This window comes from Lissotriton helveticus, chromosome 4_2 (assembly GCF_964261635.1).
Source record: "Lissotriton helveticus chromosome 4_2, aLisHel1.1, whole genome shotgun sequence".
Classification (NCBI taxonomy): domain Eukaryota; kingdom Metazoa; phylum Chordata; class Amphibia; order Caudata; family Salamandridae; genus Lissotriton; species Lissotriton helveticus.
Window position 1 is genome coordinate 118,386,909 of NC_136064.1, and position 14,733 is coordinate 118,401,641.

Sequence of the window (14,733 nt, forward strand, 5' to 3'; positions counted from 1 at the left end):
GAAGCAAACCGGGAGGCCCTGCAAAGCGCTTAACGTAAACACAGCAAGTCATGTGACTTGGTAATAACACTTTTCATTGGTTCATTTCACTTTTGGTTTCCTAATGATGTAAGACTAGGTCATATAATCTAAAATGAACACTTTTGATTGGTTGAGAACTCTTGTTTTTCCCAAATGATGAAAATCCCTCCTTCTTTCCTCACTCTGACTTTCATCATTGTGAGAGAAAGACCCTTTGTGATCACTGAGCAATGGCTTCTTTAGTAGCTTCAGCTGGTGCTTCCCCACCACCTCCACCACATCCAAGGAAGAGTGGACCACCTGCTCAAGTTATAATTCAACAAGAAGAAGAAGAAGAGGAACAGGACGACGAGCACGAAGAGAGGCAGTTTTTGCCTGAGCAGCCCAGGACGTCTCACCGGAAAGAAAACTTCATTTGGCAATTTTTTAAAATTCCCAAAGGTCAGAAAAAAGTAAATGCAAGATACGTAACTTGCCTTATATGTCAAGATAGACTGTCCAGAGGAACCGAGAAAAAATACAGTTTCGGAAACTACACAATGCATCGCCATATGACTAGGTGGCATCCTAACAACTACAGTGCTGCACAGTTTCGGAACGACCTAGATAATCTCCCTATTATGGCCAGAAGATCTGTTGTACCGGAAGTAACGGGACCAGAGGGCAGGGAGATGGTGCCAAATATACAAATGAAATTTGGTGAAGTAAAACACATCTGCGTATTTTGCGATGGATTCATTTCCTACGGAGAAAAAAGCATCACTCTGATCAACAGAGCTATTGACTATCATATGCAAGTTTGTACGAAACGCCCAAAATAATAAATACTTCTTTTTTTGTTTTGTTGCTCCTGTTGAGCCCTTTACAATGAATCGTTTTCATTGCCCCCTCCAAGAAAAACCCAAAAAAATATAAAACTGTTCAGAAAAATTCAAAAAAAGTCAAAAAATGTTCTGAAAAATAATAAAAAAAATATAAAACAACAAAAACAATTAAAAAAAAAGTTCTTTTCAGAACTACCTCGCCGTTATTAAAAAATTGGTACAATATTTGGAACTGTGCCAACCTCTATTTCTCTTAGTTCGCTTCCCAGTTCGCTCGCCGGTACGCGAACCAGAAGCGAACCAAAAACAGTAAGTATAAGGGAAGGAAACAGACACTTATGTTAAAAGAAAGACAGCTATAGGGGAGTAAACTAGAGATACTATTACCCGTAATCCACTGCTGATGATGTCACATATTACATCATTCATGACATGCTCAGTGACATCATCAGCAGAGGATTGCGGGTTTTTTGGCAACGTGCCTTATCCACGGTTTAATAACGCTGCCTTTTGCTTTATATAAGTTTTCAAATTGTATGAAATATATACCAATAGGTCGTTATGAACCTTTAGGTAGTGCTTTTCTTCATGAGGTCTGGTCGCTTCCATACACATACAGATGTTTCAAAGATGATCAAGAAGTTTATCTGAATGGAGAGGAATGCACTGAGACGCCAGATCATTCACTAATGTGTAGGCACATACAGTTACACGGTTCATGCAACAAACACCGACCAAATATGGCTTGCGTGTTGCAAGACACGCCAGTTCCTGCTATCATCCCCACGTTCAAGTTGTTGGAAAATGGTAGTTATTTGATGCTCAATAATGAAGATTGTTCTGAGTTAATTAAAAGTATTCCTTTTATCGTAACAGTAAGTGAACGGGTTATTTGCTGCAGAAATGTTCTATTTCCTCCCACACATGAACATAGGGAGTTTTCAATCTGGCCACAAATACCAACCTTGGGACAGATTTCAACGGCATGGCAAGAATAAGAGCTCTTTTGTCTCAGAGAGAGGTGGCCTTGAGTTCGGCCCGTGAAACTTTCGTGCTTCACATAGCGAACACCCGTACAGAGGTGCAGACCCTTTTCAATTCAGATTTGCCTTTCAATTTCAGCAAGATGGTTCCGACTATCTTTAACGCATCCTCCACAAAGACCCTGGCGCACTTTTTTAAAGTTGTTACCAGTGGTCTCGTGACTTCATTTGAGAAAATCTTTGGAGTCATCCCTGCTTCCTTTCATTCTATTTTCTCCACTCTGGTTCGTGGATTGGCATTTTTACTTGCATTACCAGCGGACGCTCTTGTGCTTTTTTACATTTTTAAATATGGATGTCCCTCCTATGCAACCTCCCACCCTGCAGCTGCTGACACTGTTCCGCAATCGCATGCTAGAATATTATGGCACAATGCCGTTGGCGATATTAAGCACGGCATATGGATTATCTTTTCGATTCTCCTACTTCACCTGTGTCCAGCCTGTATTTCACTGCCTGACCTGTGATTTCGATTGGGCCATTGATTTGTGTCTCTGCGGACCGGTTTCTCCTGACGTCGACTTTAATCAGCTGATGACTCCTATCATTACTCACGAGTTGGTTTGTCCTGGCGAAAGGATTATGGCTGTGGCATTGATGCATGGACTACTTGGTCCCTGGAATTTACTGGCGGCAGCACAGTCTTTCTTGGAACAGAGCTTTCTTGAAAACCCACCGAGCTGTCCTCTGATGGTGATAGAGGATCCGGTGCTGGGAGAGCACGTATGTTCTTTTCCGCTTTTAAATTGGATGGCTGAACTGTTTTCGGATGAAGACGGTGACTTCCTATTGGAGGCTGTTGCAGCTTATTTTGCATACACAGTTATGTCATAGACCTTTTTCATGTTTGATATGCTGAGTACTAGCATTTCATTGACAATTCATTGACTTATTTGTCAAGTTTTTATTATTTACCTTGCCTATTGGCTTAAGACTCGATAAAGTACTTGGCTGTTTTATTTTTCTTTAGCATTAAATTTTCCAAGTTTTTAATGCTTTACCTTGCGGACCGTCCACATATAAACTTGCAATCTGCTCTCATGAGATGGCACTTCTATTATCTTATTCAGTTCGTTTCCGGATCATGGGGAGGTGTCATCTAGGTCCTGTATATCTTTACACCGTGTTAAGTTAGCATGGGCTCATTACCGGTTTAAACGCCATTTTTCCTTTTTTGCAACTTCTGCACACGACACTTAGTTGTTGCTTTAGCTTTCCACCTAGTAGTTCATCGTGGTTTACATGAGAATAATATGTTATTGCTCTACTATCTGCTTTGCTTGTTAAACTATATCTGTACAGCGAGTGCTAAAGTTTCAAGAACAACACGATACAGAATTGTTATGAGGTCTGATCTCCACGACTTCATACTCATAACATAAGTGCAACTTCTGCCAATTCTGGGCATGAGGCGGGTTTTATATTGCTTTGCCGAACACACATACACAACAGTTGATGCGGTTCACATGAAGAGAGAGCTGGTGTATGCTGATGTGATTCCTTCAAATCTAAGACACTAAAGTATGGGCACGCCCTAAACCAACACAAAGAGACCTTCTTAGCAAATAATATAATATGTGTATTAGGGAGGGTGAGATATAAGCAGCCGCGGGCCGTGGAGGGAGTTACGGTGAGGCAGGGAGGCGGGGAGGGGGAGAAGCAGGGTGGAGCCCTCTCTACCTTGCCCCTCCCCCTCCCCGCCTCCCTGCCCCATGTAACTCCCTCCACGGCCCGCGGCTGCTTATAAGTGTTGCTAACTCTTATTCATTTACAGCATGTTAACATACTATCACCATTCGCTTTTTATGTACTAGTAACTATGCTGGTAATTTTGCTACTGATAATATGTGTACTTGTATTCTCCACCCTGCTTCTCCCCCTCCCCGCCTCCCTGCCTCACCGTAACTCCCTCCACGGCCCGTGGCTGCTTATAAGTGTTGCTAACTCTTATTCATTTACAGCATGTTAACATACTATCACCATTCGCTTTTTATGTACTAGTAACTATGCTGGTAATTTTGCTACTGATAATATGTGTACTTGTATTATCTAAGATACTACGCCTGAGAAGACGGCATTAGTAAATAAACATTTCAAATACACATGTGTTCTTCTTAACTCCATGTTCTGGTTTCTAAGAAATATATAACGACCGACTGTTCATGAGTTCCACGTATCCTGAGGTACTATAAGTTCATATTCTGGATTGTCTAAACATTGAGAGTTTGTTATATCCAATGTGACACTGTACCTAGCTTGCTAAGGAGTTTTTGATTACTAACGTGAGTTTTGGGACACCCTAATTCGCCGAGGTTCCAATCCTCTGTCCACAGTTCTGTGTGAGAACAGAAACCCTGCGACAGGGGCACCCCCGACCCTTGCTGGAGCTTCATCACACTTGCGATACAACTCCAGCAATGCGCCACCTTTACGGCACAGATACATCACGCATCTGTGCTGTTTTTGCCCCATGATGCGCCGCATTGTAAATGCAGCACACCATAGGTGACGGAACAGCGGCACAGAATGACTAACACATCCCTGGTGATGCGCCAGTCATCATAAATGTATCCCTATGCTTCTTATCTTGTTAGAGATGAACCGCCATATGTATCATCAAAGTTTTTTGCATTTCCTAAATAGCGAACTTTAAGGAATAAATAGCGATTCTTTACCATTCCTAGTTTGCGATTAGCTATTTGCTAATTACAAATTACCCATTCATTTCCTTCATTTCCATAGGGCGGTTGGACTCACTTTTAGCTCGAACGGCTGAATGGATTTCCACGAAACTTGGCAAAATTGTAGGGACTGGTAGCCCGATGTGCCTTTGCTATGTCTCAAGATATATGCTCCAGTGGTTTTTACGAAAATTAACTTTGAAAAATATATATTGGGCTACATTGGCCTATATATATGTTGGAGCCCAAATGTAGCCCAATGTAGCCCAATGAAGCCCAATGTAGCCCAATGTAGCCCAAAGATGGCCGCCAGACACACAAAAAAACAAATGTAGCCCAAATATCAGCCAGATGTAGCCCAACTATAGCCCAGTGACAGAATGACCAATCAGCTTCGCAAACCTCCGTTACGCGAAGCGGAGCGCTGTTACAGATATATATCTTTTTTTGAACATTAATTTCTCAAAATCCACTGGAGCACATATATTGAGACCTAGCAAAGGCACATCGGGCTACCAGTCCCTAATATTTTGCCAAGTTTCGTGCAAATCCATTCAGCCGTTCGATTATTATTATTATTATTTTTTTTTGCCCCGCGGGGCCCTTTTAAAACCTCCACATCAAACCTAGGGGGTCAGCGAGGATCTACTATGCCCCCTTATAGTTATTTCCCCCTTTGTTTTGACCTCCTCTTGTCTCTCGATCCTACCGAGAGACAAGATGGCGGCCGCTACGGACTTTTTGGAATGTTGACAGACGCCGGAGAACCAATCAGCTTCGCTTCACAAAGCTCCGTTGCGCGTAAAGTACGCGTCCTGGGACCCTGCCAGGTCCGCTGTTACAGATATATATCTTTTTTTAAACGTTAATTTCTCAAAATCCACTGGAGCACATATATTGAGACCTACAAAAGGCACATCGGGCTACCAGTCCCTACAATTTTGCCAAGTTTCGTGCAAATCCATTCAGCCGTTCGGGCTAAAAGTGAGGCCAACCGCCCTATGGAAAACTCAATGTTAAAAACACGTTTTGGGACCCCCCTTTTTTCTCGGCCCCCCCTTGACGAACCCCCCCCCCAAATTTTCAAGGGCTGCTCAGAAACAAAATGTGCCATTTTCCTGAAAATTTCAGCCAATTCCGTCCACAAACGCCAAAGTTATTAGACATAGAATTTTCAAAAATCCCATAGAGAAAAAATCCTAACTATATATACCTACTGGCGACCGCCAGTAGGTAATATATATGTATATAAAGTTACGCCAGTAGGTAATATATATGTATATATATTACCTACTGGCGGTCGCCAGTAGGTATATATAGTTAGGATTTTTTCCCTATGGGATTTTTGAAAATTCTATGTCTAATAACTTTGGCGTTTGTGGACGGAATTGGCTGAAATTTTCTGGAAAATGGAACATTTTGTTTCTGAGCAGCCCCTGAAAATTTGGGGGGGGTTCGTCAAGGGGGGGCCGAGAAAAAAGGGGGGTCCCAAAACGTGTTTTTAACATTGAGTTTTCCATAGGGCGGTTAGCCTCACTTTTAGCCCGAACGGCTGAATGGATTTGCACGAAACTTGGCAAAATTGTAGGGACTGGTAGCCCGATGTGCCTTTTGTAGGTCTCAATATATGTGCTGCAGTGGATTTTGAGAAATTAACGTTCAAAAAAAGATATATATCTGTAAGCGCGGACCAGGCAGCGCCCCGGTTCGCGTACTTTTCGCGTAACGGAACTTCGTGAGCGAAGCTGATTGGCTCTCCGGTGTCTGTCAACATTCTAAACAGTTCGGAGCGGCCGCCATCTTGTCTCTCGGTAGGATCGAGAGACAAGAGGAGGCCAAAACAAAGGGGGAAATAACTATAAGGGGGCATAGTAGATCCTCGCTGACCCCCTAGGTTTAATGTGGAGGTTTTAAAGGGGCCCCGCGGGGCAAAAAAAAAAAAATTTTTTTTTTTGTTTTTTTTTCGTGGTTAGCGCCCGGTACGCGAACCGGGAAGCGTTCTGGGGAGCGTACTACAATGAAAAATGAATGATAGTCTTTTCAAATGCTGTATGTTAATTAATTGTTGGATTTTTTTAATATTTTTTTTTTTCCTTTATCTTCCCAGGGAGTGACCAGGTACGCGAACCGTTGAGCGCCTCGGTTCGCGTACCTTAAGCGTTCCGGGAGTCCACCATTTTGTGTTTCGGTCGAATTAAGATACAAGATGGAGGGCAATTAATGTTCGGAATGGGTAGAAGGGGGCACGGTAGAGTTATCTTGACCCCCTAGGTTTTCTGAGGGTGGCTGAGGAGGTTTATATGTGCGAAAAAAAAACATTTTTTTAAAAAATTTCGCGAGGTTAGCTCCCGGTACGCGTACCGGGTAGCGCCCCAGGGAGTGTACTTTGTTGAAAATTAGTGAAAAATGTTAGAGTAAAATAATAATTGTGAGTGATTAGATGTAGGGTAGCTCTGAGAAGAGCTTTTGGATTTATGGTACATTTAGGTACTTATAAGTAGGTACCAATGCACATTCTTAAATTCAGAGTGAAAATTCTGTTGCCCTCATCTGAGAAGTGAACTCCATCTCCTCTGTAGATATCTTGCATGTAGTATCGCAAGTTATTGTTGTACAGGGAGCCCATTCCATGGTCTCTCATGTAAGCTGAAACAGATTTGTTTACATGCTTCCTCGACTTCTCAATTTGTGGACAAAATTGGTTTGACCACCTCCATTTCTGTCTTTGGCATATATTTGAATATACCAAGGCAGTCTGAGGAAAAAGTGCCATTAATTGCTCAAAGGTGTCCTTTAAAAGCATTTCCAGACCTACACCAGTCAAAGTGCCCAAGTCATTACCTCCACAGTGCACAATTAACAGGTCAGGTTTTGGCAAATGCATAAAGGTTTTCACCAATGGTATCAATTGGTGACATTTTAATCTTCTGTGGCCAAACCACTTAATTTCCACATCTTGTAAATTGAGGTTAGGTAAATTCCTGCTTTCAACGTACCTTTGAGCCCAGTGAATATAACTATGACCAACAATCCAGACAGAAAACATGGTGAGAGAAGGTTCTCCTGCAGTCAGATGAAGTGTGGCAATGAAATGGCAGTTGAAAAAATGAGAGTGTAAAATGAAAAAAAAACTGTGGAGTTTCTGTGTTCATGAAGCAGTAACAGTGATTGGTGGATTTTGATTGATGAAAACAGAAAGTTAGGGTGTACAGATGTGTTGTTTGAAAGATGTATTTTGAGTGGTCAATAAAAAATCATTAAATGAAAGAAAGCACTGGATATGCAGGTGCACTGAGAGTTCAGAGTTCAATTGCAACATTGTTGTGTGAACTTGCAAACACCAGAGTTTCTCCAAGAGGTGGTTGCTATGGAAAATAGGCAGAAAGGGCAGAGGGGGAAGGGTTTTCATTTGAAAAAAAGTGAGGGAAGAGTTTTGATTGGGTGACATGAGAAATATGTGTGAAGAATTACAGCATTTCTGTGCTTTTGTTAGCTGCAGACTCTGGAGTGCATACCTTTTGCTCTGCTGAAGACAAATTGGTGTGTTTCTTAGACTGTTTTCAAACTCAAAGTATTTGCTAAGGTGAGAAAATATTTTTTTACTTTAGATAGAGAATAGTGTGCTTTAAGGAGAAAATTATGATTTATGTGGCGCAAATTGCTTGTAAATATGCTCTCACATGTGCATGGAAAATTTTGATTTTGAATGTTTGTGTTACATAGCCATGTTAAAAGTGACCCAACCATGCTGGAAAGCCAATCAAAAAATGATTTCATGTGTTTTAATGACATTTTAAGTCATTTTCCCATGTGCAGTGTTTAGAAATTATGATTTGAAAATCGTTTTTGTGGAAAAGGAATTGTTTTTAAATTCATGACAAGGACATAATGGTGTATGGTTCTTTATAAGGCAATTGACTGTCCCTGATGTTATTTTTCTCATTTTAGTGTAAGACCTTTCTCTGTGGCGCAAATTGCTTGTAAATATGCTCTCACATGTGCATGGAAAATTTAGATTTTGAATGTTTGTGTTAAATAGCCATGTTAAAAGTGACCCAACCATGCAGGAAAGCCAATCAAAAAACGCTTTCATGTGTTTCAATGACATTTTAAGTCATTTTCTCATGTGCAGTGTTTTGAAATTATGATTTGAAAATCGTTTTTGGGAAAAAGGAATTGTTTTTAAATTCATGACAAGGACATAATGGTGTATGGTTCTTTATAAGGCAATTGACTGTCCCTGATGTTATTTTTCCCATTTTAATGTAAGACCTTTCTCTGTGGCGCAAATTGCTTGTAAATATGCTCCCACCTGTGCATGGAAAATTTTGATTTTGAATGTTTGTGTTACATAGCCATGTTAAAAGTGACCCTACCATGCAGGAAAGCCAATCAAAAAACGCTTTTATGTGTCTTAAGGACAATTTAAGTAATTTTCCCATGTGTAGTGTTTTGAAGTTATGATTTGAAAATCGTTGTTGAGTTAAAGGAATGTTGTTAAAATTTATGTGCGCCATATGCCCCCAAATTTCTTTTTTAGGGTTGCAGCAGGGTGTTCTTGAGACACCCCTGCACCTTTGGAATAAATTCCTAATTTGTGATGAGCAAATTGTTAATCGCAAATTGCACCTTCATTTATATGAGCCTCCTAGCCCATGGAAATGAATGGGTAAAATAGCAATTAGCAATTTGCTCATTGCTAATTAGGAATGGTAAAGAATTGCTATTTATTCCTTAAAATTCACTATTTAGGAAATGCAAAATAGTTTGATGATACATATGGCGGTTGATCTCTAACAAGATAAGAAGCTTATGGATTCATTTATGGTGACTGGCGCAATGAAGTAGACATCACTTACTTCATTGGTAGAGCTTTACATATATTATCTCCTCTGTATTCTTCATCAAGCGTAAATTTAATCTGGAATCCTGAGTAGGCCTCACTTTAAACAAACCTCTGGATAGGCTACATCTTATTGTTATCCTGTATTAATCATTTAAAATGCTAGGGACAGATTTATGATAGGTGTATACCTCTTTTGTGCCACTTAGAAAACATTGTCCATGGGGAAATGACTTAAAATGTCCTTAAGACACATGAATGTGTTATTTTAAAACGTTTGCAATTTTTTTGGGTCACTTTCAACATGGCTATGTGACTGAAACAGTCAAAATCTAAATTTGCAATGCACAGGTGGGAGCATATTTACAAGGAATGTGCTTCATGGGGAAAGGTCTTATAATGTAATATGGGAAAAATGACATTAGAGACACTGAAATGCCTTATAGAGAAGCATACACCATTATGTCCTTGTCATAAATTTGCAAACCATTACTTTTCCCCAAAAACGATTTTCAAATTATATTTTGAAAACACTGCACATGTGGAAATGACTTAAAATGTCAATAATTCAAAATTTGCGATTCCTTAAATGCAATGTATCAAAAAATATGTAAAAAATGATATTAAGGATTTGAAAACTACCACCAACTTCTAGTTTGTGGTAATTTGCGAATTCTTTTCAAAAAGCATTTTTTTCAACAAAAAAAAAGGTCCCATATGACGCCCATACATGCCATTAGGGCATGTAGGTGTGCCATATGCTCCCAAATTTCTTTTTCAGGGGTGCAGCAGGGTGTTCTTGAGATACCCCTGCACGCTTGAAAAAAATCCTATTTTGTGATGAGCTAATTGCTAATCACAAATTGCAACCTTAATTCCTATGAGCCTCCTAGCCCATGGAAATGAATGGGTAATTTGCAATTAGCAATTTGCTCATTGCAAATTAGGAATAGTAAAGAATTGCTATTTATTCCTTAAAATTTGCTATTTAGGAAATGCAAAATAGTTTGATGGTACATATGGTGGTTCATCTGTAACAAGATAAGAAGCTTAGGGATACATTTATGATGACTGGCGCAATAAAGTGCACATTACTTACTTCATTGGTAGGCCTTTATATGTATTATCTCCTCTGTATTCTTCATCAAGCGTAACTTTAATCTGCAATCCTGAGTAGGCCTCACCTTAAACAAACCTCTGGATAGGACACACTTTATTGTCATCCTGGATTAATCATTTAAAATGCTAGGGATAGATTTATGATAGGTGTATGCCTTTTTTGTGCTACTGTGCGTCACTTTTATGATGCAGCGGTGGTGTAAAATATTTGCTATGAGGTGACAACATTAAAAATTGATGCATTTAGGCAGATATGTCATGGTGTAAAAAAAAAACGTACCACATAAAAGCCAAGCAGCAGTGATGCAAAAGATGCACCATGTCGCAAGACAGGCCTCACTTGGGGCCATATGTATCAAGCTAATTAGCATTTGCAAAGATCAAACTTCTATGAATTTCGGCCTTTGCGAATGTTAATTAGACAAATGGTATGTATCAAACAACTTTGATGCAAAATAAGGAATAGCAAAATTTGCTATTCCTTATTTTGCGATTGCACTGAAGCATTTGTAAATTTTGTGACTACTTAAATGCAATGTATCAAACAAAAACTATGTAAAAAATGACATTAAGGATTTGGAAACTATTGTGGTAAATTAGTGGTAATTTGTGAATTCTTTTCAAAAAGCTTTTTTTCAAAAAAACAAAAGGTGCCATATGACGTCAACACATGCCCTTAGGGCATGTATGTGTGCCATATGCCCCCAAATTTGTTTTTCAGGGGTGCAGCAGGTGTTCTTGAGACACCCCTGCACCCTTGGAAAAATTCCTACTTTGTGATGAGCAAATTGCTAATCGCAAATTAAACCTTCATTCATATTAGCCTCCTAGGCCATGGAAATGAATGGGTAACTTGCAATTAGCAATTTGCTCATCGCAAATTAGGAATGGTAAAGAATCGCCAATGACTAAAAAATCTTCAAATTAAAATGTCAAGTAGTGTGTTATGTTTTTGATCACTATTACTGATTTACTGTTTGATAATAATGTTTATTAACATTTTTTATTATATTTTTCCTCAGATTCAACTGCAGATCATTTAAATATTTCAATATGCCTACAATACAAAGACAGATAAAGGGTGCAAAACGTCAAAGACTGCAGGAGAAAAAAAAAACGCAGCAGTCCTCTAACAAAAAGATTTCTCAAGCCACGAAGAAAGCACCGGGTAAGAGCTCTAAATATTTCATAAGAAATATTTGTAATAAAAAAAATATTACTACAGAAAATGTTTCAGTCCATAACACGAGAAGTAAATCAAATGGAAAGAAAAGGACAATGAAAAATGTTAGTGCTAGAGCAAGAGATAAATCTGTGCATGATAGTAGAAGGAAACAACAGTTTAGGGAGATTCGTAAACGAATGTTCCGCAACAGGATAATTGGCAATTTGTTAAAAAATATTAAGAAAGGTCAACAGAAACTAGTTTTTTATAAGAGAAAAAAAAAAGTTGAGAAAGTTATTGATAAGGCATTTGAAATTAAACGTAAGTTATTTATTTTGATAATCAATAGAATTAGGAAGCTAAACAAGGCAATTTTTGATTTCAAAAGAAATAGTAGATGGAAGAGAATAGTTAATCGTAGTAATTTTTGTGAAGTTTTTTCTGGAGAATGGATGCATAGTTCAAGCTGTGAGGCATTTTTTAATGAAGAGAGTTATTTCCAGGATAATGATTTGGTGCATGCAGTTGACACCAGTGGTCGTGCTTATGAAGTGAAAGATGGTTGTCCAGTTGAAAAAGAAAAACTTGTGACAACAGAGGCAGAAGAGTTGTTAGATAATGAGGTTTTAGGAAGACGTGCTAAGGGTCCTGTGTACACCTGGAAGTGTAGTAGTATTTGCAGTGTGCAACAGGATTCCATCAATTTGCTTTGTGATTTTGTACGGTCATTTAACAAAAAAAGTTTGAAGCAGAAAATGAGGTTGTTGCAAGAATTAGATCCTTGCAGAGTAAGAGAAGTGACAGGTTTGCATGGTCATTCACTGGCTTGTCTTTCCAGGAGAGTATGCCAGAGTGTTTTTCATCATTTCAGGATGCTAGCAGTGCATCATAACAAAGTGAGGAAATTAGTTAGAATGTTGTATTATGCTAAGAGTCCAGCAATTATGCTGAAACAATTATGCGCTGCTCTTTTGCATGGTTCTGAAATAGATGTGAAGAATATATGTGAAGAAATTGAGTTTTGTTACTTTGGAAGTAAAGAGGAGAATGTTGAAATTGAGCAAGAAGTAGAGGGTCATTTGGAAGATAGTGTACATGTTTCCAGTACAGATAATTTCCAGAGGGAAATTGCGACGTTTGACGTGAAATCAAGTGAGAGGCCTAATTTCACTTGTGTGTGTTGTAGACGCACTTATTATAAGAATCAGACTAAGTTAGTGGATTTATATGCAAAAAGTGAAAGGGAAAATAATAGTGAATGGAAGGATTTTGCAACATACTTGATGGTAGAAAATTGTTTTGATTTGGGATTGGATCAACGTGTGTGTACTTATTGTTGTAACAAATTAAAACAAAACCAGATGCCTGCTAGAGCAGTTCATAATAATCTGGAATTGGTTGAGATTCCTTCTGAATTGAAGGACTTAAATACTTATGAATCTATTTTGATTCAAAGTATCCATCCCTTTCAGGCTATTGTAAGAATGGAGCCAAAGACAGGGAAATTGCCTCCATCAGATTTACAGAGAGGATTAAAGGGAAGAGTTGTTTATTTGCCTCTAGATTTGAAGAAAAACATTAACACAATTGGAGTAGAAAAAGTGGAAGAGGAACCTCTGGTTATCTTAGTTAATGGGGTTCCGACAAAGAATAAGAAAATATGGCAAGATTTAGTAGATGTTAGGAAAGTTAAAAAGGCAACATTGTATTTGAAAAAAAATAATAAATACTATAAGAATGTATATGTTGCAGAAGAGGAAGTAAGTGAGGAAGAGGATAGCGATTTGTGTGCTGGTCAAATTGAGAAAGTAGAACCCTCTACTAGTGAGGAAATATATGAACATTATAGTGTTCATCCTTTGCATTCCAAGGAAGTCGTGGGGAATGCTATTGAGTTGTTTCAAATGAAACAAGCCAAAGGGAGTCCCATTAGTGTTTGGGAGGAAAGTTTGGAAGCTCGGTGTTTCCCACAGCTTTTTCCAACAGGTCAGGGAGGAAGATATGATGAGCGACCTCATCAAATTCCTGCTTCTGAATACCGGACTTTGCGATTGTATGCAGGAGATGCTAGGTTTCGACAATGCATTCCTTATTTGTTTCATCTCCTGTTTGAAAGCGATCTGTCTGGACTGTCATATGCAGTGAACCACATCTTGAAAAGTGGTATACACATGCAAAACATCTCGGCAAGTGATTTTATGGATAAAGTGAATGTTCAAGATAGTATTTTGGATTCTCACCTGATTAATCTCATGGCGTGTCAGCGTGGTACTAATGAGTACTGGTACCGTCGTCATGGTGATTTAAAATGTATGCTGAGGAACTTAGGTACTCCCACATGGTTCCTCACTCTGAGTTGTGCCGAGTATGGCTGGGAAGACTTACTTCAATTTCTACGAGAGGCAAATGCTAACGTAGATAACATCGAATTCAAGACACCCGGAGAACTGTGCTCTTAGGATCCAGTCAATGTATGTAGGTACTTCAATCATAGATTTGAAGCTATGATGTCTTTCATCATGAATAAGAAGAATCCACCTCTTGGAGAGGTGTTGGATTTCTTCTGGAGAAAGGAGTACCAAGCAAGAGGTGCTCCTCATATACATATGTTGCTGTGGATCAAGGATGCACCTAAATTTGGAACGGATCCAGAAGACTCAGTGATGAGTTTCATCCAACAGTATTCTACGTGTGCTGTTCCAAACGCAAAGGAGAAGAAAAGCCTAAGAGAAAAAGTTCTGCGTTTCCAAAGCCATCGATGTGGAAAGTACTGCCTTCGTAAATTCCGAAACAAAGACAAGTTCTACACCAAATGTCGTTTCGGCTTTCCACGACCGGTGATTTCTAAAGGAAGAGTAAACAGTTTGATGTCTTCGCTGCGACATAATGTGATGAAGAAATCACCTAAAAACACATACAATTTGAAGAGGAACGAAGAGTCCAAGTACATCAACGACTACAACCCGGTGATTTTGTCCATGTGGAATGCTAACATGGATATACAGTTTGTGGCTGATAACTGTATGGCTGTGGCTCG